This window comes from Cryptotermes secundus, unplaced genomic scaffold (genome assembly GCF_002891405.2).
Source record: "Cryptotermes secundus unplaced genomic scaffold, Csec_1.0 scaffold215, whole genome shotgun sequence".
Classification (NCBI taxonomy): domain Eukaryota; kingdom Metazoa; phylum Arthropoda; class Insecta; order Blattodea; family Kalotermitidae; genus Cryptotermes; species Cryptotermes secundus.
The window spans coordinates 802,961-826,897 of NW_019743150.1; the positions used below are offsets into that span (position 1 = coordinate 802,961).

Here is a 23,937-nt window from a genome sequence, read left to right on the forward strand (position 1 = left end):
AGGAAGACATCAAGAACATAAACTGAGTGGACTGTACAGCTGTGGCATGTGAAGTGGGGAAAGTCAGTCATCTTAAAGCAACATGGAGGATGATTGGATACTGCTGAGAGTAGGTGCAATTAATTTCATGTCAGTGAGCCTACAAACACATGAACATTTCAGGATGAAACTAAACTTATAGATGTGCCAAAACAATTGTAAGGAGAGTCCATGACACTAACAGGCAAGTGCAATATTGCCACTATTTTATGGACTAAGTAGCTAGTGTGGGAGACAGACTCCTGATTCAGCTGAGGTCTCTAGGTTTTGCACCAGTTCAGAAAAGAATAGAAGTTAAATGAATATGTTGTTATTTCATTCATGTATATGTAACTAACTCTACGGATACTTCCTCATCTAGTCAAGGAATTCCTCACACTTAATGGAACTTGAAAGTTTTATTACCGTATTCAGGAGAGTGTGCCACCAGTCTCTATCCCGGCAAAACGAATTAAGTGCACACAGTCCCACCACCTCAACATTAACAGTTTGAAGATATTTCCACTATGTAGTTCCAGGACACACAGTGAAACAGAATTCATGACTCCTAAATTACTCCGCATACCTGATCAGTTTGAAGACTGGAGTGTAGATGAACATTCAAGGAACATTTATTTCTGTTTATGTTCACATAATGTCCTTGCTAGTAAAACATAATGTCACTTTTGTTGCATTGATTGGTTTTCTGTTAATGAATACATTATTCCCACCAATATTGTTATCAGTAGGAATTGGGATAGTGACTAGCTACAGGCTAGGCAACCAAGGGGTCAGAGCTTGAGTCCCGATAGGGTGAAGAATTTTCTCTACTCCACATCGTCCAGACTGATCCCTGGGGCCCACCCAACCTCCTCACCAATGGTTGCTGAGAGTTCTTTCCCCAGGTGTAAAGTGGCCGGGGCATGAAGCTGACCACTCACTTCCAACTAGTGCCAAGGTCAAGAAAACATGGATCTATACATCCACTCCCCCATACATCTTTTAAGAAGTAGTTAAGCACAGGGACAACTTTAGCTATTGTACTGTTATGACTATTAACTGCTGACTCAGACCCGTTCCCTTTTAAGAGTAATGGTCTACCATTTGCTCACTTGGAGTCCCATTTCCATTTCCTGTATCTGTACATTCCTACCCTTCCCCAACAGGCTATTTTTTTACCCTGAAGATGGTGGCAGTGGTTTCCTCAGAAATGCTGGTATCTTTTTTACCAGACTGTACCTGGTGTTGCATCTCAGATGATACCACTCAGGAATAATCTTTCTGTTCTGGGTGATGACATTGCTGTTGTGGACTGGTTTGCTGATGCTTTAACCTTTTGACGTGGTCATTTAAATTCCGCGGCCGCGGCTCCTGCGGTAATATATTCAGCCGGCCATTTAAATTTTGCTCGAAAATTATTTATTCATCATTGTTCTTAAATTCTATGAGATAGGAACATGAAACTTTCACTAAAATGATCTTAAAAGGTGGTTTTATAACCTTACCTTATAATATGAACCCCCTTTATATCTTCAATGGAAGCATGTTATTTAGTATTTGAGCAGAGAATGGTACGCCTTGAAGGATGAAACTTTCACTAAAATGATCTTAAAAGTTGGTTTTATAACCTTGCCTTATAATATGAGCACCCGGTATCTCGGCTATGTAAGCAGGTGACGCCTTGAAGCATTAGTCTAAACACAGAGCTGGCTCTCGAAACGACCACCAAGGTCAGTACGATAAAATGGCGTCAACTGGAGCGATAATGAGTACTTTTCCCTCCCCCACACACATCCGTATCGTCTCAGGGGGTGACCACAGTGTTCTGCCTTAAATTGTGGCGTATTTCTAAGAAATGGGTGCTATGTACTGTGCGAAAGCAATCGATTTTACGAGAATAACATTTTGGACAACCCTCTTCTAAGAATTCCAATGGAATGTGTTTGTGTGGCCAGCTCAGGGCAATATGATATTATATACAACAGCACACATCACCTCTCTGGTGTTTATTACTTCACAAGCAAAGCAAATACGCCATTGAGTGACGAAACCGCTACAAGAAGCAACACGAATTTGCTGCAAGACAGGCATATGTAACGATGACTTATCTCAGCTAAACTCGTTGGCTTAGTATACTCTGTTCTTGTGACAACAGGCCAGCGAAAAATCCAACAATCTACAGCAAAACCATCAATTATTATGGGCGTTATAACATAGGTGTGCAGCTGGACGAAACATACACGCCGAACCCCCCCCAGACGATTTAAATCCCTGACGAAACATACACGACGAACCACGGCAACGGGTTAAGTAACCTGGTTATCTTCATTCTAAGATGAGGTGACAGTAAGGGACCTTTTTCTGATATTTATATTTATTGGCAGTAAGGCAGGGGACACATGGTAGTGTAATTGGTTGGGGCACTATGTTACAAGCTAAAAGGTCGCGGTTTCAATTCATTATCTGATCATTGAATTTTTCAGTTGACATAATCCTTCCAGCCACACTATGGCTTTGGGGTCAATTCAGCCTCTAACAGAAACGAGTACCAGGAATCTTCCTGGGAGTAAAGGGCAGCCGTCACGTAAGGCTAACAACCTTACCGCCATCTGTGAGCTGATTGTCTAGAAAATGTGGGAGCTTTGACATCGCACAACCGTATGGGCCTCCACAGCCTGTTACCGGGATACTTTACTTTTTACCTTTTCCTGGCAGTAAGGCAGTGGGAAATTCTGAATTCTGATTTGGTAGATGTATGACCAGTAAGGAAGCTCTGCTTGCTGGTGTCTTGCTTGTCATATTGTTTGACCCTGGAGTACGTTCCTCTGTGAACTGCATGGCATTATATCCCTAGCAAATTGTGATGTTCATAGTTGCTGCTCTGAGGACCTCAGTCCAAAATAAAGAAGGAAATCACTACTTCGTCTGTTTTCAGGTTCATCTTTCCTCTGAAGGAAGATAGTGAGATGAATTAGGCAGTGTTGAAGGCCTTATCAGAACCATTTTATAGAGACATCACAGTGTCTGTAGTTTTCTCTGTTGCTCTCGGGGAAGCAGCCATAGTGTCATCATTGAAGAATGGAAATGAATTATCTGAAAATACCGGGTATCCAGATGAAAGGTATCCAAAATAACAAATTTATGTCTCGGAGAACTTATTGTCATAAACATATCCCGTTTATATCATCTTGAGTGTCTTTTTTTTTGTGTGTGTCTGGTTTACGCACATGCATCACCATATTTTTGCCACATGCTAGGAATCACCTGGACAGAGAGATGGCTGGGAGATGGATCAGCAGAGGTGGATCAGTCACTTGGCCTCCTAGGTCGCCAGATTTGACCACATTGGATTTTTGTGGGGTTATGTGAAGGACATTTTCTGCCAGGTTAAGATCAACGACCTTCATACTCTGAAAGCCCATATAAGGGACGCTGTGGCTACTGTAACACCAAACATGATTCAAGCAATGTGGAACGAGATCAAATATCATCTGGATATTTATTGTGTCACTAAGGGAGCCCACACTGAAATTTATTTAGAAAGTGATAGTTCCCATTTGTAATTGTGTAACCCATAATTTTATATAATAAATGCTTTCTGAGATATAACTATTTTATTTTGGATACCTTTCATCCAGATGCCCTGTATAACTTCTGTATAATTTATGTGCTTTTGAATGGTTTTATTCTTAAATGATTCAGTATTTGAATCTTAAGTGATTACACATTATATCTCAGGTAACATTATACACATGACGGGAATACATATTCTTTTCCTGTTTTATAACTTACAACATATTCTTATTTAATCATTGAAATGTAGAAATTATACAAATATTGCAGAGACCTCAGATGAATGGGTTGTTGTCTCAAAATGTGGCCTTCTGACATCAGTACAAGAGATAAAATGTCAGATGTACTGTGTGGTAGATGGTAATGAATAATATGATCGTGTTTTCATGGGTCTCATTATGCTAATGGTGGGCACCATTTGGACCATTTTGTATATAATTTTATTCGTCATGAATGTTGTGAAAATGGTCTGATATGAATACATTGTGTACTTCTCCCATTTCAGAATTGCTGTCGTGTGTATTTCTAGCGTATTCTGGTGCAGCTTTCTTGTATATATATATCACAGTCTTGTGGTTATGGGTGTTTGATTTTCTGTCTTTGGTGTTAAAACTTCTGGACAATCAAATTATCAGCTCCTTCATTCAGTAAATAAAGTAACGAACACTGGTATTAGAATCTGAAGGTTCAACACCACTTACACCAAAGCCCAGCATTTTACATGACCCTAATCGACCTCCTGTCTATTTCTGTCTCATCTAAATAACTCATTGTTAGCAGAACCTGCAGATTTGACACCACAAAATATTGGACCCACACTATTGGACATTATCTCCCAGGCCAGTTCCATTCATATGTACAACCCTCTTCCCTAAGATCCATCTTAATGTTATTCTTACATCTCCTTCACAGTCTTCCATGTGGTTGTTGTTCAGAAGGTTTCCCCACAACAATTCTGTGTCTATATCTTTGTTTAATTCTCTTACTGCCAAACCTAGTGCTACAAACTGTCAAAAGAATTACAACAGGCTGCTTCATGTAAATTTAATAACACAAGACAGACCCTTTATGCCAAGATATGCAAATGGTGTTTGCATAATTATTAGGCTGTGGGCTGGATGATTGAAGTTCAACTCCAAGCAGTGACCAGGATATTTCTCTATGCCACCACCATGTCTAGACTGACTCTGGGGCCCTCTCAGCCTCCAGTTGTATGTATGCTGGAGGTGCTCTCGGGGTGTAGAATGGTCAGTGCATGAAGCTGACCACAGATAGCTAGTCCTGATGTTAATGTATGGAGCTATACTTATATTCCCCAGTGTATCTTAATTGTGTGGTTTATTAAGCTCGGAATAACTGCCTTCAGTTAATACAGGGTTATTCATAAGTCCATGAAACATTCTGAAAATTTAAAATAAATAAACTACACAATGGATACCAAATTTTATTACGCTGAAATGGAGATAAACTTGCCAAGTTTTTTTTTTTTTACGTAGTTCACAGATGCTCAATATGTCCACCTTTAGCCTGATATGGCAGACTTCTGTGTGATTATCCATTTTGTCCCACACCCATGTCAGCATATCACAGTTGACCAGAGCCACAGGAGTGGTGATACAGTTGCGAAGATCCCTGAGATTAGCAGGCAATGGAGGCGCAAAGACAGTATCCTTCACAAACCCCCAGAAAATGAAAGTCACATGGGGTTAAATCTGGGGACTGGGGTGGCCACTGCATTAACATGTCATCTTGTCCTGGGCATCCTATCCACCTTTGTGGCGAAATTTTATTGAGATACCCTTGCATGTCTTTGTGGTAGTGAGCTGGACAGCCATCTTGTTGAAAGAGGTCATCATTACTGTCTTCATTCAACTGAATTTTTAAAATGTTTCACGGACTTATGAGTAACCCTGTAGTATTGGTAGATACCAAAAGTGGTTTTAGAAAGCCACTTAATTGACTGTGACTAAGGAGATGGAGGATTATGATCTGACTCTTGGCCAAGAATTGTATTAATTTGTTTTGTATATTCCAACAAGTGTCTCTTCTTGTTTTATGGACCCCTTCAAAGAAATAAATGTAGTGCAAACATGCTACGTAGGTTATACTCCTGTGGATTAAAACTGTATATACAAGAAGATGCAAATTGAAGGGATGTAAAGTGGGTTATGTAATCTTATGTAGGTAAAATAGTGTTACAAATATGTGTAACAGGCTGGATGATTGGTCACAAAATTTCCTAATTTTGGTTCCTTCCAATCGATATTGAAGCCAGTTGCTTGTTAATACACTTTGAGACACTGGTATACGTGTCCACCATTAGTTCTCCCATGTATATACAAATTCTGCATTAATTCTTGACTCTTGATTTCTATTTCTTTTTGTAAGCTTGTCATTCTTAGCTCCAGTTGTACAGTCACCCAGGTCCGTAACCCATTACCTTTAGTCACTTGCAGTTTAAAGTTTTTAAGCACAAATTATCAGGCAGACAAGCAAGACCAAGGAAACGCATTCTCCTCAAGCACAGATATTTTAATAAAATTAATTAATTGTTATAGTTTTTATTCAAATATTAAATTTGATGTGTTCCTATAGTTTTAATTTAGAGAAATATTTTAAATTGTAACAATTATTGATTTGTAAGAAATAATGCTATGTCTTTGGCCACATAAAGTATCTAGTTCTGACATTGTCTTCAGGTATTTGTATATGTAGTTTTATTGGAATGTAATTGGATTCAGTTGAGTACCTTTTAAGACTATTTGGAAGCCACTAACCCTTTCATGGACATGATGCAAATATTTTTTTCACTAAAAATACAAAGAATTGCCATTCTTCTATGTAATGTAGATCAAAATGCATAATACTGTCATCATCCTCAGTCTTTTGGTTACATTTTTTTTTCCACCATGTGCACTATATTTCTTGAAAGTAAAATGTATGAGCTTTATTTCCACATCAATATATATGTTATATTTTGTGTATTTTCAATGTTTCAGGGATTACAGTTATATGCAGTGTAATAATGTTTCTTGTTTTTCTACTACATTTTGAAGTATATCAAAGAAAAATTCCCCACTTTCATACTTATCTTTGTATTGGAGAGATTTGAGGTTCTCACAGAGGTGAATATGAACCGTACTGTCTTTCTGGGACGTGATACCATGTAGTCTGGTAGAGGATAACACCATTTTTGAGCAACCCACTGCTTCTGTCTGTCACATACCCTGACTGCATGGTGTTCCATCACAGAAGACAAATTTTCAGACGTAATTATTTCTTGTAATTGCTGCAAGAGCCAGGCCTTGCAGTAGTCCTTACCTTGAAAGGGTTAGCGAGGATATCAGCTGTTCAATAACTGAGGAAGGGGAAAGTGACACTATTAATAATTTTGTAGTATTTGCCTATGATTTTAGCAGCTGTTTGTTATTAATATATTTATTGTCTTGGTGTTTTCTGTGGAACTGACAGTGTAAATGCCAAAAATCTGTATGGCGTGTTGGTAATAGTGTATTCAAATAAGTCTGTTGAAAGTTGATTGATTGCTGATGGATTTATTTTCTTTGTATGTTTTGTTGTGTCACATGCAGTCATGAGGAATTTATTTTAAATGTAATGTGTTTGATTATGTTTTGTATCTTAATGTGATTTGTGACAAAATAGTGATAAAAACATGCAACAACAAAAATTATGTTTTCTTTTTGAAATTATACTGTGTAATTTTTTTTATTTTAAAGCAGATTAATGTCAGTACAAAAACATACATTGCTCAATAGCACCATATAAAACTTTGAACACTGCTGGCAGTCTTAAGTTGTATGGTTGTATTACAGTTATATTACAGTTTGTGTTTTGAAGTTTTGCTTCAGATAAACTTGCCAATGAGTATCGTTGTGAAACACTGTAATTCCCTTGCAATGTTTTTGATGTTCCATGCTTGATTTATCACATGTGATAATACTAGGGCAGGGTGCAAACAAGAATGGAGTATCGTATTTATTGATTGAAATGCAAATTGTTTCTTATTTTTAGATTGTACAAGAATGTTAAGTGTTATTAGGGATGGAATGATTTGAAATACTGAATTACTTGCTAAACCCTTTGAACAAGAAGTTGGATAGAGAAAGTGCATAAGTTGATGCAGAAGTACTGCTTCTACCTTATATTTAGGATATGTGGAACCTCAAGCTTGGCTGATACACTGACCATGTGGACTGAGGTTCTGTGTGGTTTCACTCAGTGCCCTTAGGCAGCTGCCGAGGTAAAAGTAAAAAAAGTAAAGGTATCCCTGTAACAGGCTGTGAGATGTTGAGGTTCCCACATTTTCTATACACTCATAGATGGCGGTAAGGTTGTCAGCCTTACGCGCCGGCCGCCCTTTACCTCCAAGAACTTTCTAAGAATATTCCTTGGTACTCATTTCTGTTAGAGGCTGAGTCGACCCCAGGGCCATAGTATGGCTGGAAGGATTAGGTAAATTGAAGAAATCCAATGACCTCATCAGAATTTGATCTTATGACCTTCTGGCTTGTAGCATAGTGCCTCAGCCAACTATGCTACCGCGTGATGCCAAGGTAGTATATCAGATTAGGTGACAACAGCTTTCTTCCATGTATTTTCCAATTCATTGTACATTTTTCTCACAACTCTGCAATGCTGTGTAATCAGAGTTCGTGATTGCATTGTTAAATAAGTCACAAGTAATTCTGTGAAGAAATTTTAATGCCAACATCTCTTCAGATACTTTAGGAATATATCCCATTGTAATAACCATTAATATTATTTAAGAGCATACATATTAAAGGGAATGTTGTTGTATGTTGACCGATAATTTTGCCCGTGGATGAAAATGAACCTGAAAATTATTCCAGGTGCAATTAATAACTATCAGTGAAATTCAGACCTTCTAACTCCCCAATTTTTCATTTGCCATTAGCTGATTCTTTCATCTGTATTTTCTGACTACATCAATGTGCACGGAAATAGTATAATTTCTTGCCATTTTACTTTTATATAATTGTGTTTTCATTCTTTTTAAGTTTTACCATCATTGCCACTACTATAGCTCAGTTGGTGTATTGATTAGGCTACTGGCTGAACAACAAAAATTCGGGTTTGATTCCTGGCAGGGATGAGAGATTTTTCTCTTCAGACTGTCCAGATCAGCTCTGGGATCCACCCAGCCTCATATCAACTGTACCTAGCTCATTCCCCAGGGATAAAGTGACCAAGGCATGAAGCTGACCACTCACTTTCATGTTAGTGCTAAAGTCTGAGGAAGACTGGAGTTACATCTCCCCTTCCCTGTATATTATACATGGTATGATGCTTAATTACTTATGCACAGGTCATACCTTTGCCTTTATCACCCATGTACGAATGGTGTAGTTTATAATGAGTGTTTTTCAAAGAGTTTATGTCAACACTTGTAAGGTTTACAACTCTGATAGCTCATTCAGTAAAGTGAAGGGCTGAACAAATGGCTATGAATTCCTGGCCAGGGTATTGCAAATATTTTATTTGCCAGTTTGTAATTTTATTGGGTGCTGTTAAATGCTAGAATGTAATGTTGCAGGTGTGATGTGAATTCTATAGTGATTTCAGTGTCTTGCCAACATTGCTTTTCTGAGTAGTGGATTGTACTTTGCTTTCATATATTGAGAGTTCTGATATATGATTTCAAACGTTTTATGCAAAAGAAAAGTATTCCATGTTTCAATTGTATGTCTGATGCGTTCTATGCCTGTTTCTTCTCCAAAAATTAATTGAAATTTGTGGCATAAGTAAGAGTTCTGGTACATATGTATCGTATTCAGTTCACAGTTTTAAGAATTAACGAAGGCTGCTGACTTTCATCCCATCCCTAATTACCATGTGCCATGTTTATAAATTACAAATTATGCACAGATACTTGTATGTGTAGCGCTGAATTCATCTCAGTTTAATTTTACATTACGAGATGAGTGCACACATTTTTATCGTGGTGCATTATGTAATTATAGCCATAAGTGGTTATGATGTATCATATCATGTTTTATCTTTGTTTATGCCTTGTTATATGCCATTTAAATGTTACTAATTATGTTAGTCATTTTGAATATGAATGTTGTATTATTTTTATCAACTATTACAGGCACCTGTTTATATAGAGAAGTGCTGTTAGTCGTTGCCTTGGATGAATTATTAGCTACCTACTTTTAGTATATGTGTATGAAACATGTAAATTCATTGCCAGTAGATTGAAAGTTCCCAAACTTTGTTATATGAACCTCTTGGAGTTGCACATGTTGTTCTGAAAGGTGTACTGCAAAATATGTGTAATGACAGATGTTTTAGAGTGGATATTGTTTGACCCTTTCCATACTGTGCATGAGATATCTCGCTTAAAAACATTTATCCCTGTGAGATTTTAGGTTCTCACACCAGTTTCAAGATGGTGGTTGTCTGAGATGTGATGATGTATAGTAAAGAAGTTATGTCATGATGTTCTGGAGGAACTTGCTGACCCTTCATCCCTGAGTGTGAAGGCAATGGCTTCTTCTGAAACATTCATACCTATGTACCCAACTACTTGGCATCAGATCCAAGAAGACCATATTGGTCCCTCCCTCCCCAAACAATAATTTAAAGACAAAGGAAGAAATCTCCTTTAAGGTAGATATATTAATTTATCCAATACTAAATCTGCAAAACCCAATGAAGAAAATTATAAAAATCGAAATTTAGAGCTAATTTATCAACATGATTGCATTATATAAAAGGGAACTTTAAAATAAACATTAAATAAATTGTATGGATTGAATTCATTTATTGAAAACTAAGCATATCAGTCAATACATTTCAAAATTAGGAGAATCATCAGATGGCTGAAAGTATAAAATGGTCTCTTAAGCTGCTATATTCTAAATTTAGCTGTTAGATGGAAATGTGAAGAAATTTTTTATATAATAATTGGTTATAATTGGTTTATTAATGATAGCTATCTTTGGTGATAAAGAATGGAAATTGACATTTTTCTCTGCTGGAGTAACAAATATGACATTATTGACGATACAGTTAATGTGATTGTGATAAATTTATGCTATTTAAAATCATTATTCAGATAATTCGTTTTTATGAAGTTTGTTTAGTATTAATTTTACTATTGTTTGTCTTTCAGCTTGTAGATATAATTCGGTTAATTTTTCAGATTTGCTGTGTATTTATACACACACATGTATATATGTTGTACCTTTGGTTTAATTCTTCTTTGGCAGAAACTTAGCAGATTTATTTTGATTCCTTTCAGAATTTGTTTGCTCTTTGATCAAATTAGTGAAGGAAACCTCTATGATTGCCTCTGAGCAGTTGCAAGCTAATTATTTGTGACTTCTCAACCACTTGAATTATATGTTGCTATAGTAGTGTAACTGGGGCTTGTTAGATTGGTGTAGTGACTAGGCTGAAGACTGACCAGCCAAGGGATCAGAGTTCAATTTTTGGCAGTGGCAAGAGATTTTTCTCTTCTCTGCAGTGTTAGGGCTGGTTCTGGGGCCCACTTAGCCCTCTATTCAAAGGATACAGAGGTAAAATGTGTGGGGTGTGAAGCTGATCATTCACCTCCATGAAGTGCCAAGCTAAAGAATGTTTGGAGCTATTCCTCCATTCTACCATATGCCATCTTGTCATGGTGCTTAATTAAGCACAGATCTTCACTTCCATCTTACAGAAATATTATTATTCTTCTTTACTGGCACAACAACCCTGCGTAGGTCTTGGCCTCCTCTCTGGCCCTCCAGTGGTGTCATTAGCCCCCTTCCCTGGAGGATCAGGGACTATACTTTGTCTGGCCCCTACCCTTTGAACCATGTGACATGGTTGGCTCTACCAGAAGCTGAAGCTCTTGCCAGCATGGCTCTCCAGGTCATTTGGGGCACGCTATCGTCTTCATGACAAGGAAATAGTCCTTAAGGAAGGCAGAAATATATTAAGAGAAGAAAGTTTCTTTTTTAAATAGGTGATTGTCAAAAGGGTTAAGGAAAATTGATAAGTATAAAATCATTCTGGTGATGTTGTTTTGTCTGTTCAAGACAGACTTGTTACCTTATTTTATAGTATGTTCCAGTTGCATAGCTAAGATTTGTAATTAACTAATTTGACTTCTGCCAGGAAGGACATTATTTCTGAAACACTCTAAAAGTTTGGTAAAATGGTGATGGGGTCAATACTTGGGTGGGTGAAAAGGATGGAAAGTTTAAAGGGAATTCTCAAAAAAATATTTGCAATACATTTTTCAGCAGATACAGGTTCACAATTTGAAATGTTTTGTAATGAACTGGTTTGTCACTAAAAGTTTGGGGGCCATTGCAATGAACGACACACACACACACACACACACACACACACACACATATATATATATATATATATATATATACACACACACAACATATGAAATATAATAATAATGGGACTGAACATAAGTTGATCCTATTAGTGTTTACATCTCAAAGGCTAAAAGAGATTTACTGAGGTTATCGTATTCATCGTATAGGACTACTGTTGCTGACAATACTCTGTGTAATGTAATACTCGGCCTGTAACCAACTGTCAGTGTGAATGGGCTAGAAGCAACCATGGGACAGCATTCAGTAGGAAAACTTGTATTCTGTATCGTTGCTACGGGTAAAAGATTTCACGATCTCTATTTGACAGTTGACTGAGTGTATGTGTTGTACATCCTTTAGAAATATTTGGAAATAAATGTATTGATTTGTTAATTTCATTACATCGTTCATTCTAAGACTCTTTCACTGAAGTAGACTTAATATTCTTCCTTATTTCAAGTATTGAAATTGGTCTAAACATTTTGGTGTGTAATTGGTGACTAGAAGCTAACTGTACTCTGGGATGTGATACCGTGTAATCTGGTAGGTCATTACCATTATTCTGCACAAGCCTTTTGCCTCAACCATCAGGTTGCAGTATAAGCCAAAGTATGTGAAAGAATTTTATGAATATAGACAGAATGAGAATGGTCTTGGGGCCCTGTATAACCCAACAGGAATCAGGCCTTTAAGATTAATACTAGATATACCCATCTTACCATACACCATTCCAGCAGATCTTAAAGGTTATTAATTAAATATGATTTTATTTTATTTATTTATTCATATATTTCATTTTATTTTGTTTGTTCATTTATATGACTCGGTGAATGGGTGAACTTGTCACAGCATCTTGTACAGTTATTGCATTACTTTGGCCATACACCTCTGTTTTTATTGGTTTTTACATTCTGTTACTTCAGCTGAATAAAAAGTGTGAAGTTGTCCGTATCCTGACTGCTTGCCTCAAGGTGGTGAGACCAAACGGTAAATCTGGCCATGTATCTATAGTTTGTATTGTGTAGATGGCAATTTAATCTCCACAATGGAGAACATATACCAGAGTACAACTCAGCAAATGTCATTGCTGAGTTGTACTCTGGTATATGTTCTCCATTGTTATTTGCTTTGCGTGTATCTCCTTAAGGAGCCCTTGTAATAGTGCCATCAAGCGGTGCCACCATCCACATTTCATGCTAATTCTTTCCAACGTACATAAACGGTTTATATATTATCACATATTAGCGGTTTGCATGTCTTATAAGACGGGTTTTGTATTTGATGATCAAATTCATTGAACATTTATACAACTTGTTACAACATTTCACAAATCACTGTCTTCGACTGGACACTCTTGATTTCCTCTGTACTTTGCTAATTAGCTGTATCTCTTGATAACTGTAAATAGATCAGACTTGAGTTCATCCCCAGGGTTATTTTATTGATAGCGTAAGTGTTGGTTAATATAATGTGGTGAGGTTATAACACTGCTGCCAACTTCTTCATGTGAATTTCTTACACACCTACATCTGTCAGTTTTTTGCAGTATTTTGTGCACATGTGTAAATATACCATGTTAGCCCAAATATAAGGTGCATTTTTTTTTCAAATACTGCTTCTTAGAAGAGACATGTCACCATATTTCAGGTGATTAAGAGTAAATATGAAGAAGATGATCATGAGGAGTTCTAACTGCTAATTCTAATGATATTTTTAGAAGGTTTTAAATTTAAAATTTATTATTTCTTAATAGAATAGATTTTTTCTCTTTTTGTTTATGACCCCCAGAACTGAACGAAATACTCAATCTTATAAAGGAAAAAAAGCCCATTTCTCTGGTTTTCTTATTAGAAAAATAGGGAGTTGCCTTATATTTGAGCTTATACAATAAAACACAACGCTAAATGAGGCATAATGTTTTGTAAATGTTTTACACTGAACGGGTTTGTTTTCGCCTTGATCTAATTTATTGATGTGAAACAATGAAATACATTCCATTAGGTATTAGACAACACATGAGATGTACAAGTAGTATAAGTGTTCTGTCTGCTGCTCCTCATATCTGTGGAATCTGAGGTCTTCATAGCAGTGAAAATTTAAGATTGTGGTCTGCTAAGGTATGACATCATATATTGTCATTACTCACACTTAGAGGAACCTTCTGCCTCCATAATAACATAGCATTCATATTGAATGCTGATGATGGAGACATCAGATTGCTTTGAAAGACTGGTAACCAACTAGATTACACAGATTCATGACTGAGAAGACCGCATTATAAATTTCCCTTATCTCACTTACTTCCCACCATTTTCTATAACAATTTTTGTGTGCTTTGGAACTGCTGTTCACATATGAAAACTATTTAAGGTTTATTAGAATATATGTCACCCTATAAGATCCAATTTATTTGAAATTTAATGCCTTCTACTCCTGTGCCAACATTTAAGATGCACTCAACCAACTCCTGTTTTGTGCATCAGAACTTACTGTTCTGGTGTGATGTCCTGCTGCCCCTGTGTTTTTCTGCGAAGGACTAACTCATCTATTGTGATGGATGTTAGCCATTTTCAACCAGTTTTGGTGTTGAAAGGTTTGAAAATTATCAATTTATGTGAATGTAAGCACACAGACAGGTACAGTTTGAATACTAAATTTGATGTTCTCAGTCTGACATGGGATTTTAATATTATTTCTTATTTAATGTGAGATCGAGGCCAACAGAGGACCTGATGGAGTTAAGAATCCTTAATAAGTTATCCTGATATAGTTCAGCCTATGCTAAGTTTTGTAGTCACACCATAAGCAAGGTAATATGCATAATTAGTACATTTAAAGGCTAAACTGCTGAATTCATGTTGAAGTTGACCAAGATGCTTGTAATTACTGGTTCTTAAGTTTTAGTGATGTATGTAAGTGATATGGACATTTTCGAAACTCTTAATACCTGTCAGTTGCACATCTTTCATGTCATGCTTGGCTTTCTATGGAAAATATTTTACCTTCAGTTGTATTAAAGGAATTACTATTTTGTTGAAGTGTTTGGTAAAAATTTATATGCAATTATTTATTATAAAGACATTGTATTTGTAAATTATTGTGTGCATATGTATGTTTGTGATATGAAAATCTAGTATGATAATTAAAGGAAATTGATGTAGCATACATAATTTTCTAGATAAAGATCACTTCAAGAACGGATTTTAAGCCATGAATCTAGGTTCTTATAAATGATCAGAAGGACAAATGACTTTACCCAAATCTACATATATATTTGGTGAATAGAAGCATAAACCGCTTTACTGTACGTAGGATTTGAAGTTCTCACAGTGGTGGATATGAAGATTTCTTCTGGGATATAACGCCATGCAGTCTGTTGAAAGCCAACCAACATTTTGGAGGACTGTCGCCTCCACGATACCACCGTGAAAGCATGTGGCAAGCAGGTGCCTCCTGCTTTCACAGTGGTATCATGGAGCTGACATGTTCCTTCAAAACATTGGTTGACTTTCAACAGACTTCACAGTGTTATATCCCAGAAGAAAGTATGCGTCACTTTGCCGTGTTTTTCATGTGCTCCTTAATGATGTGGTACTTAAACATGGGCAGCATTTTTGCAGTTTATTTGACGTATATGTTATTCAAAGTTTATAAGATTGATGGAGGGCACACATTAGTGTAGTTGGTTGAGGCACTATGCTACAAGCTGGAAGATTGCGGGATCGAATCCTAATGAGGTGGATTTTTTCAACTGACCTAATCCTTCCAGCCACACTATGGCCCTGGGGTCGACTCAGCCTCGAACAGAAATGAGTACCAGGAATCTTCCTGGGGGTATAGGGTGGTCGGTGGGTAAGGCTGATGACCTCACTGCCATCTGTGAGCCGAGTGTCTAGAGAAAATGTGGGAGCCTTAACATCTCACAACCCTATGGGCCTCCATGGCCTGTTATAGGGATAACTTTACTTATAAGATTGATGGTATTCACAGTGGTGTAGACTTTTATTGTGGTCTTCTGGGTTATAACACCAGTGTTTCAGAGGAACTTGCTGCTTCCATCTCCATCTTCTTGACTATGTCCACTCCTCCACTCAAATTCTGAGGCCCACGCATCCTTCAGCCCAGTGTACATCCACAGTTCATTCTCTGGCCTAAAGCTGTAAGAGGATGCATCTGGCAACTCATTTCCATCCAGTCCTGAGATGAGAATATGTGGTGCTTTCACTCCACACCCACAGTACTCCTCACCATGGAACTTCAGCACATTTTACCATGTAAGCATGTTCTAATTTTGTTTTGGCTGATGGAAAGTGTATGAAGTAAACCTAAAATTAAATTTATTTCTACTTGTATCATTTATTACCATAGCAATAGAAACATATTTGCATTGAAATAAGGATATTGATAGAGTTACAGATAATTTATATCTTTTAATCATTGATGGGAAAATAGATTCAGAATGGTCAAAATCTGTCTCTGACTAAAAGTGTAACCTATTTCATCTTATGGCAGTGTGAGGACTTTCCCACTTAGTAATGCTATGACTATTGATAGAACTATTTTTGTGCTTCATTTCTTCCTTCCTAGTTATATTAGCTAACAAAAGGTTTTCTTTTTTAAAATATGGAGTACAGGAAAATATTGCATAAATATTTTGTAGTTCTATTTTGTGCGTCTGTACCTAATATTTCGACAATTCCTCATTGCTACAACTGTTGATAATAACACCATATTAATATTGAACATTACTGCATAATGAGGTTTGGAAGTGATGGTTAATACTGTCACAGCAATATTTTCTTGGACATTCTCCATTTTATGGATAAACATATGTACAGCATTTTGCAGACTGGTCTGTTCCTTATCTTGCAGGTTAAAGTACTCTGTATGGTGCCCTGTTACATAAAGCTGGTCCTTATCACTAGGCAGTGAATTAGATTGTGAGGTACATGAAAACGCGAACAGAATTAGCAGAAACTTAATGAACATATAAAGATTCACAAAGTCGAATTGCATGAAGTGAAAGAAATTGTGTATAATTATTTGTGATTTGTTTTACCACACTATCAGTTCCTAGACTGTATACCATCAAATTATAAGGTGACTGGTGACCTGGAAAACATGTCAAAGGAAGTGATCATCACCTAACTGAAGTGTAAAAGGTAAAGTTGTCCCTGTTCTTAACTAAGTGAGAACTACGCCATGCAGGGTCATGGAGGAGTGGATGTATAGATCAACATTTTCTTGACCTCAGCACTAGTGGAGGGAGTGGTCTGTTTCACTTCTCGGCTGCTTTACCCCCGGGGAAAGAGCTCCAGGTACCCATTGGATAGGAGGCTGGGTGGGCCCCAGAGCTGGTCTGGATGTCCTGGAGAAAATTCTTGAACCTACCAGGACTCAAATTCCATCCCTTCAGTTATCCAGTCCATAGCCAGTTGATATATCGACTGTGCAATTCTTGCTCTGTCTAATTGAAATGTACCACCAAATTTGCCTGGAGGGACTGAAGAAAACAAGTGAGTGTAGCTGTGTCCTGGCCAGAATTTGAACTGAGCATCTCTTAAATATAAGCCAAGAGTGTCACCACTACACTGATCTGCTTGGTCATAAATGACACTAGTTATCAAGAACCACTTGTTTAGACACTAGGTAAAGTAACCAGGAGCTTATGCCACGAGAGAATTGCATCAGTGATCAGCATACATTGTAAGACAAGTCTGAGGGTTTGCGTTGAAGTGCTATTAAACTGACATATTTTGAACCTTTGAGTTTCATTTATATTTATTAAAAAAAAAACAGATTTTGTAAACCAGCTACTTCCATAATCAGGTAAAAGTATGAGACCTATTCTGTAGTCCGTTGGATCCATCTAATCTCTCTCCCTGCTCCAAGATCTAGTGGACCCAACAGAGTAGGTTTGATACTTGATGGTCGTACCCATAACCACCTTCTGAAATGGTTTGTTTCTTTGACCAAGACTGTGATAGTGGAAAATATCCAGTATTTTTTGTCAGTTCAGTTGTAAGTTTTATTTTGATTTTGTATCCCACAGAACATTACTGCATTGCTTTCACACATAACTTTATTTTGATGTTGTATTATTAATGGTTTGTCAGTTTGGAACATATATTTCCTTTGATATGTTTCACAGAGAGTGAGACAGTGTGGGTTACATATACATTTTGGTGAACTGTACTTCCACATCATGACAGATCATGAACCTTTACGATGAAATTACTCACATTGAATAATCCCTTATCTCTGTGTTAGACTTACCATTTACCACCTACACATGTACAACCTATTCCAATTAACATTTTGCAATAGTATCTCATTTCTTTTACTATACAGAGATCCATCAAGTTTCTGTATAATTTATTAAATTAATTGTAACTTCAGTTTCTTTTGCAAGCCACAATTGATAATGAATGTTCTAGAACATATATTATTATTGTCACTTCAGATTTAAAGAATAAATTAGAGAAGATCTGAAAAGAAAATTTCACAAACTTTTGCCCAGTGATAGATTAGTTTGTGGTTCTGCACAGCAACATAACAGCTGGGACCTTGTGGACACTGTGTAGCAGTTCACCAAACAAACACGGCATGATGATTTATTTCTGAAACTCCACTTCTTCAATTTTCCACTGCGTAATGAAAAAATCTTGCCAGAGTTCATCTGGTCTAGCATGTTCACTACTGAACTGAGGAAATGAATAACAGAATGGAAAATAGAGGAGTAGTAGTAGTAGTAGTAGTAGTAGTAGTAGTAGGGTTATTTGCTGTTTGAGATTAAATACCCTTTCCATAATCCATAATACCAAATCACTTATATTCAGAGATGAGATTTAATGCCTAGTGTTATGGAGTAGTTTTATCTAAAGATACCCTGTTGATTTATCTGAAGATGGAAACAGTTCAGTTTCAGACACATTCTTATCCTTATTTAGACAAAGAATGATGTCGCAAATACCCCTATGACATTTCAACATAGGGAGGAAGAGAGTTCCTGATTTGGATACATTGATGTACCACATGCAGTAACTTGGGTACATTGATGTGCCATTTACAGTAATTTGTGTACATTGTTGTGCCATGTACAGTAATTTTGGTATGTTGATGTACCATGTGCAGTAATATGGATACATTGGTGTGCCATTTTCAGTAATTTGGGTACATTGGTGTGCCACATGCAGTAATTTGGGTGCATTGGTGTGCCATGTGCAGTAATTTTGGCACATCGATGTGCCATGTGCAGTAACTTTGGTACACTGGTGTGTCATGTGCAGTAATTTGGGTACATTTATGTGCCATATGCAGTGATTTATATACACTAATGTGCCATGTGCAGTGATTTAGGTGCATTTATGTGCCATAAACTTGATGTTTCAGATTTAGAAGAATCTTCCTCACGTTTATAGAATTCATTATAAGAAAACGTTTTGAGATCAAATTTCTTTGAGCATGTCGTGCATATGTGTTTGAGTGTGCATGTACTCGTATGTGAGGCGTGATGACTGGAACGTTTGCACAAGTACAAAGCAGATGCTTATATATTCTGATGAACAGAGTGAATAATACCTCCAACAAAAGTGTACTGACCTTATGTGATGTAGATAGTACATATGTGTGTGTGAATGTGTAAATGGTACTGTGTACATTTTCAAAAAAGCGAACCTAGATGTGCTTCATGTTTGTGATGTAATTTCATAGATTTTAATTGATGTATTGTGTACCTATACAAATTAATTGAATAAATATTGAAATTGCCATGTCTTTATCAAAACTGTAATGCAGTTTGAGTAAGTGAACGTCATGGATTTGGATGCTGCATGAGGATTTTTCCAAAGGTGACAGATACATGTAGAAAGTTTGGTTTCACACTTAGACGTAAACTGCTGAAGACTGTTTTTACTGAATGAGCTAGAGTAGGCTCTTCAGGAGAGAACGATTTTTAAAAACTTTTTTATTTGTTATTATTAATATGTAGTATATTCATTTCTTTACTTCAATTCTGCTGGGGGCATGTAGTAGCGTAGTTGGTTGAGGAACTGTACAACAAGCTGAAGGCTGCGTGTTTGATCCCCGATGAGGTCATGGGATTTTTCAGTTGACCTAATCCTTCCAGCTGCACTGTGGCCCTGGGGTTGACTCAGCTTATGACAGAAATGAGTAACAGGAATCTTCCTAGAGGTAAAGGCAGCCAGCATGTAAAGCTGCCAATCTCACTGCCATCTGTGAACCGACTGCCTAGAAAATGTGGGAACCTCAACGTCTCACAACCCCATAGGCTTCCATGGTCTGTTACAGGGATAGCTCTACCTTTTCACTTCAATTCTGATCTTTCGAAAAACTTGGTGGGTGGAGGAAAATTCCTGGCTTTCCTTCTCATCCCTGTGACCATGGAATTTCTTATTCTGTTTTCTTAAACCAGGAAATATTTTAATTCTGAATACCAAAAGTCATATCCCCCCTCCCTTCATAAAAGGGCTTATGTTATATCTTTTGAAGCGAGTCATCCAGGAACTACTGTTTACTGATCAGCCTTGCATTTTACAAACTCTTTTCAACTTCAGTTTTGTTGCATATATTCATTGTCTGTGCCATCCCCTCTCCATGTCTGAGTACCGTAGTTTTCCACTGGTTGAACTAATATTTTGTATAACTTCAACATTATTGAACTAACACTGGAGAGGTCCTTTCTTTAGAAGCTGAGCTTGTCAAATTCTCAGAATTTTGTGGAAGTACTGTGGTCCCTTCAAATTTTGAAAGGGACTGGTAAACTGTTTTACTTAAAGTGTAAATCTTAACCTTTTATTTTTGAAATCTTGTTGCCATCTGGACTTATTGCATTTTCTGAAATTTTATAAGAGCATTAAATTCAAGATAACATTAAGAGAAAAATAATGTATGCTTTTCTGGCTCTTTTATCTATTTGGCCTTATCTTCAGCAGATTCTCATGCAGTCACCCCCTCCTGTCAATTTAAACTCATCAGCATTAAAGCCCACGGAATTCCAGAATTGTACAGTTTACTGTGAATTTTGAAAATCAGAATTCCATGTCCCTTTTCTCAAGCCTCTGCTCCTAACAATTCTAACGTCTTCACTTCAGTGCTCTTATCACAAGGGCACGAGAGTAAAGCCTGAGACAAAAAAGTGATACTTATTCTGCCCCCAAAGTAACGCCCCTCGCTCCTCCCATGACTTCCCCTTTTCAATTTCTATTCTCGTATTCCGATTTACATCTTTCTCTTCAGGTTTTAAAGAGTTAAATCGTTAATTTCGTCCGGGAGTAGGCAGTTTATTAACGAAATGATGTATTTGTGTGGATACGTGGTCGGTAGAGTTATATAAATCAAATATCAAATATAATAAAATTATCAGAAAGTGCTACGTTATACAGCAATATAAAAAAAGGTAAAAATTGTCCCTGTGCATAACTAATTAAGCACTACGCCATGAAGACGTATGGAGGAGTGGATGTATAGAGCCAAGTTTTCTTGACCTCAGCATTAGCTGGAGGTGAGTGGTTAGCTTCACGCCCCAGTCGCTTTGCCTCCGGGGAAAGAGCCCCGGGTACCAATTGGATAGGACGCCTGGTGGGCCCCAGAGCCGGTCTGAACTGGTCTTGACCCAACTGGGACTCGAACTCCGACCCCTCTGTCGTACAGCTCGTAGCCAATTGTTATACCGACTGCGCTATAGGGGTACGCGGTAGCATAGTTGGTTGAAGCACTATGCTACAAACCGGAAGGCCGCGGGATCGATTCTCGATGAAGTCATTGGACTTTTCAATCGACCTAATTCTTCCAGCCGCATTATGGCCCTGGCGTCGACTAGGTCTCGAGCAGAAATGAGTACCAGGAATCTTTTGGGGGTTAAAGGGCGACCGGCGTGTAAGGCTGACAAACTCACCTCCATCTGTGCGCCGATTGTCTAGAAAATGTGGGAACCTCGACATCTCACAAACCTATGCGCCTCCACAGCCATGTACTTGGGCTTATTATATTTTACTCCGTTTGCTAAGAAATGGTTTCCGCCAAAACCCGGTTATAGCGGACCGCTTTCCGATATATATAGGTATATATGTTATGCACCACGCGCTGGAAAGGTTACGGTACGAGTGACCAGCGGCTAACAGAGTCGGGTGTGGTCCCGTGTTCTGGTCCAAGGCGTGGCAACCGGAGAGCCCCCCAAGGTCGCCGTAACAACCTTGAGAGGCTGTGTACGTGCAGTTGCCGACCTTGCCGCCGGTCGCAAGGAATTACAGGGACTTTCGTTTCGAATTGTTACTAGGATGATCCGATCGGTGTATTGATTAATGGATAACTTAACGGTGGTTATCATGACATGTATGGGTTGTAAGCAGTAACATACAGTAAAAACCTCTCGAATGGAACTAAACTCGCACGTGGTAAATGTGTTTTCACGAGCGACCAAACGATGGCACAACTACAGGCATACCTCTGTTCCAGATACCGCAATAATGCGAGTCACACGATTTTTTATTTTGTTTCCCAGTGCTTATAAAATTTATGTTTGCACTCTACTGTAGTCTTATTATGTGTGCAATAGTATTATGTCTAAAAACCAATGTACATACCTTAATTAAAAACTACTTTATCGCTAAGAAATGCTAACCATCTTCTGAGCTTTCAGGGAGACGTAATCTTTTTGTTGATGGAGGGTCTTGCTTCGATGTTAATAGTTGCTGACTCATCAAGGTGGTGGTTGCTGAAGGTTGGGGTGGCTATGCCAGTTTCTTAAAATAAGACAACAATGAAGTTTTTCGAATCGACTGACTCTACCTTTCACGAAATAGTCCTCTGTAGCATGCGATGCTGTTTGGTAGAATTTTACCAACAATAGAACTTTTTTCAAAATTGGTGTCAGTCCCCTCAAATCCTGCCGATGCTTTATCAACCAAGTTTATGTAATATTCAAAATCCTTTGTAGTCATTTCAGCAATGTTCACAACATCTTCACCAGGATTTGATTCCATATCAACAAACCACTTTCTTTGCTTCTCCATAAGAAGTATTATCTTGAGACTGGAGCAATTCAGTCATAACTTCAGGCCCCACTTCTACTTCTAGTTCTCTTGCTGTTGACACCACATCTGCAGTTACTTTCTCCACTGAAGCCTTGACCCCTCAAAGTCATCCATGAGGGTTTGGAATCAGCTTCTTACAGACTCCTGTTAATGTTGATATTTTGACTTCCTCCCATGAATAACGAATGTTCTCAATGGCATCTTACTTACTTATGGAGCTGAGCCCTTCTTAAAGAGCCGCCAATTCTGCAGGTACTCAAGAATTTCCCAGCTTGTAATGGAACCCGAAGGTTCATTCCGTGTTCATAAGAGCCCTCCACTGGTCCATATCCTGAGCCAGATCAAACCAATCAATACCATCCCATCCTATGTCTCTAAGATCCATTTTATTATTGTCCACCCACCTACGCCTTGGTCATCCTAGTTGTCTCTTTCCTTCTGTCTTTCCCACCAATATCCTATTCGCATTCATATTTTCCCCCGTTCGTGCTACATTTCCTACTCATCTCATCCTCCTTGACTTGATCTTTCTAATTATACTTGGAGAAGAGTACAAGTTATGAACCTCCTCATTATGCAGTTTTCTCCAACGTCCTGTCACTTCATCTCTCTTCGGTCCAAATATTCTCCTCAACACCCTGTTCTTAATGGCATCTAGAATGGCGAAAACTTTCCGGAAGTTTTTCAGTTTAGTTTTCCTAGATCCATCAGAGGACTCACTGTCTGTGTCAGCTATAGCCTTGCGAAACGTATTTGTTAAATAATAAGACTCGGAAGTCGAAATTACTCCCTGATCCATGGGCTGCAGAATGGATGTTATGTTGGCAGATATGAAAACAACATTAATCTGGTTGTATATCTCCATTAGAGCTCTAGGGTGACAAGGTGCAATGTCAATGAGCAGTAATATTTTGATATAATGAAAA

General features: G+C 37.7%; 1 protein-coding gene across 1 annotated transcript in view; it reads left to right on the top strand.

Annotated features, from left to right (window-relative positions):
- The first annotated feature begins 15,731 nt into the window (after window positions 1–15,731).
- The window catches only part of LOC111873801 (resuscitation-promoting factor RpfA), a 36,691-nt gene continuing 28,485 nt past the window's right edge, over window positions 15,732–23,937 (top strand). Inside the window, exon 1 of the mRNA XM_033755220.1 lies at window positions 15,732–17,119. The gene's annotated coding sequence lies outside the window, so the exon portion shown is untranslated. The remainder of the gene's footprint in view (window positions 17,120–23,937) is intronic.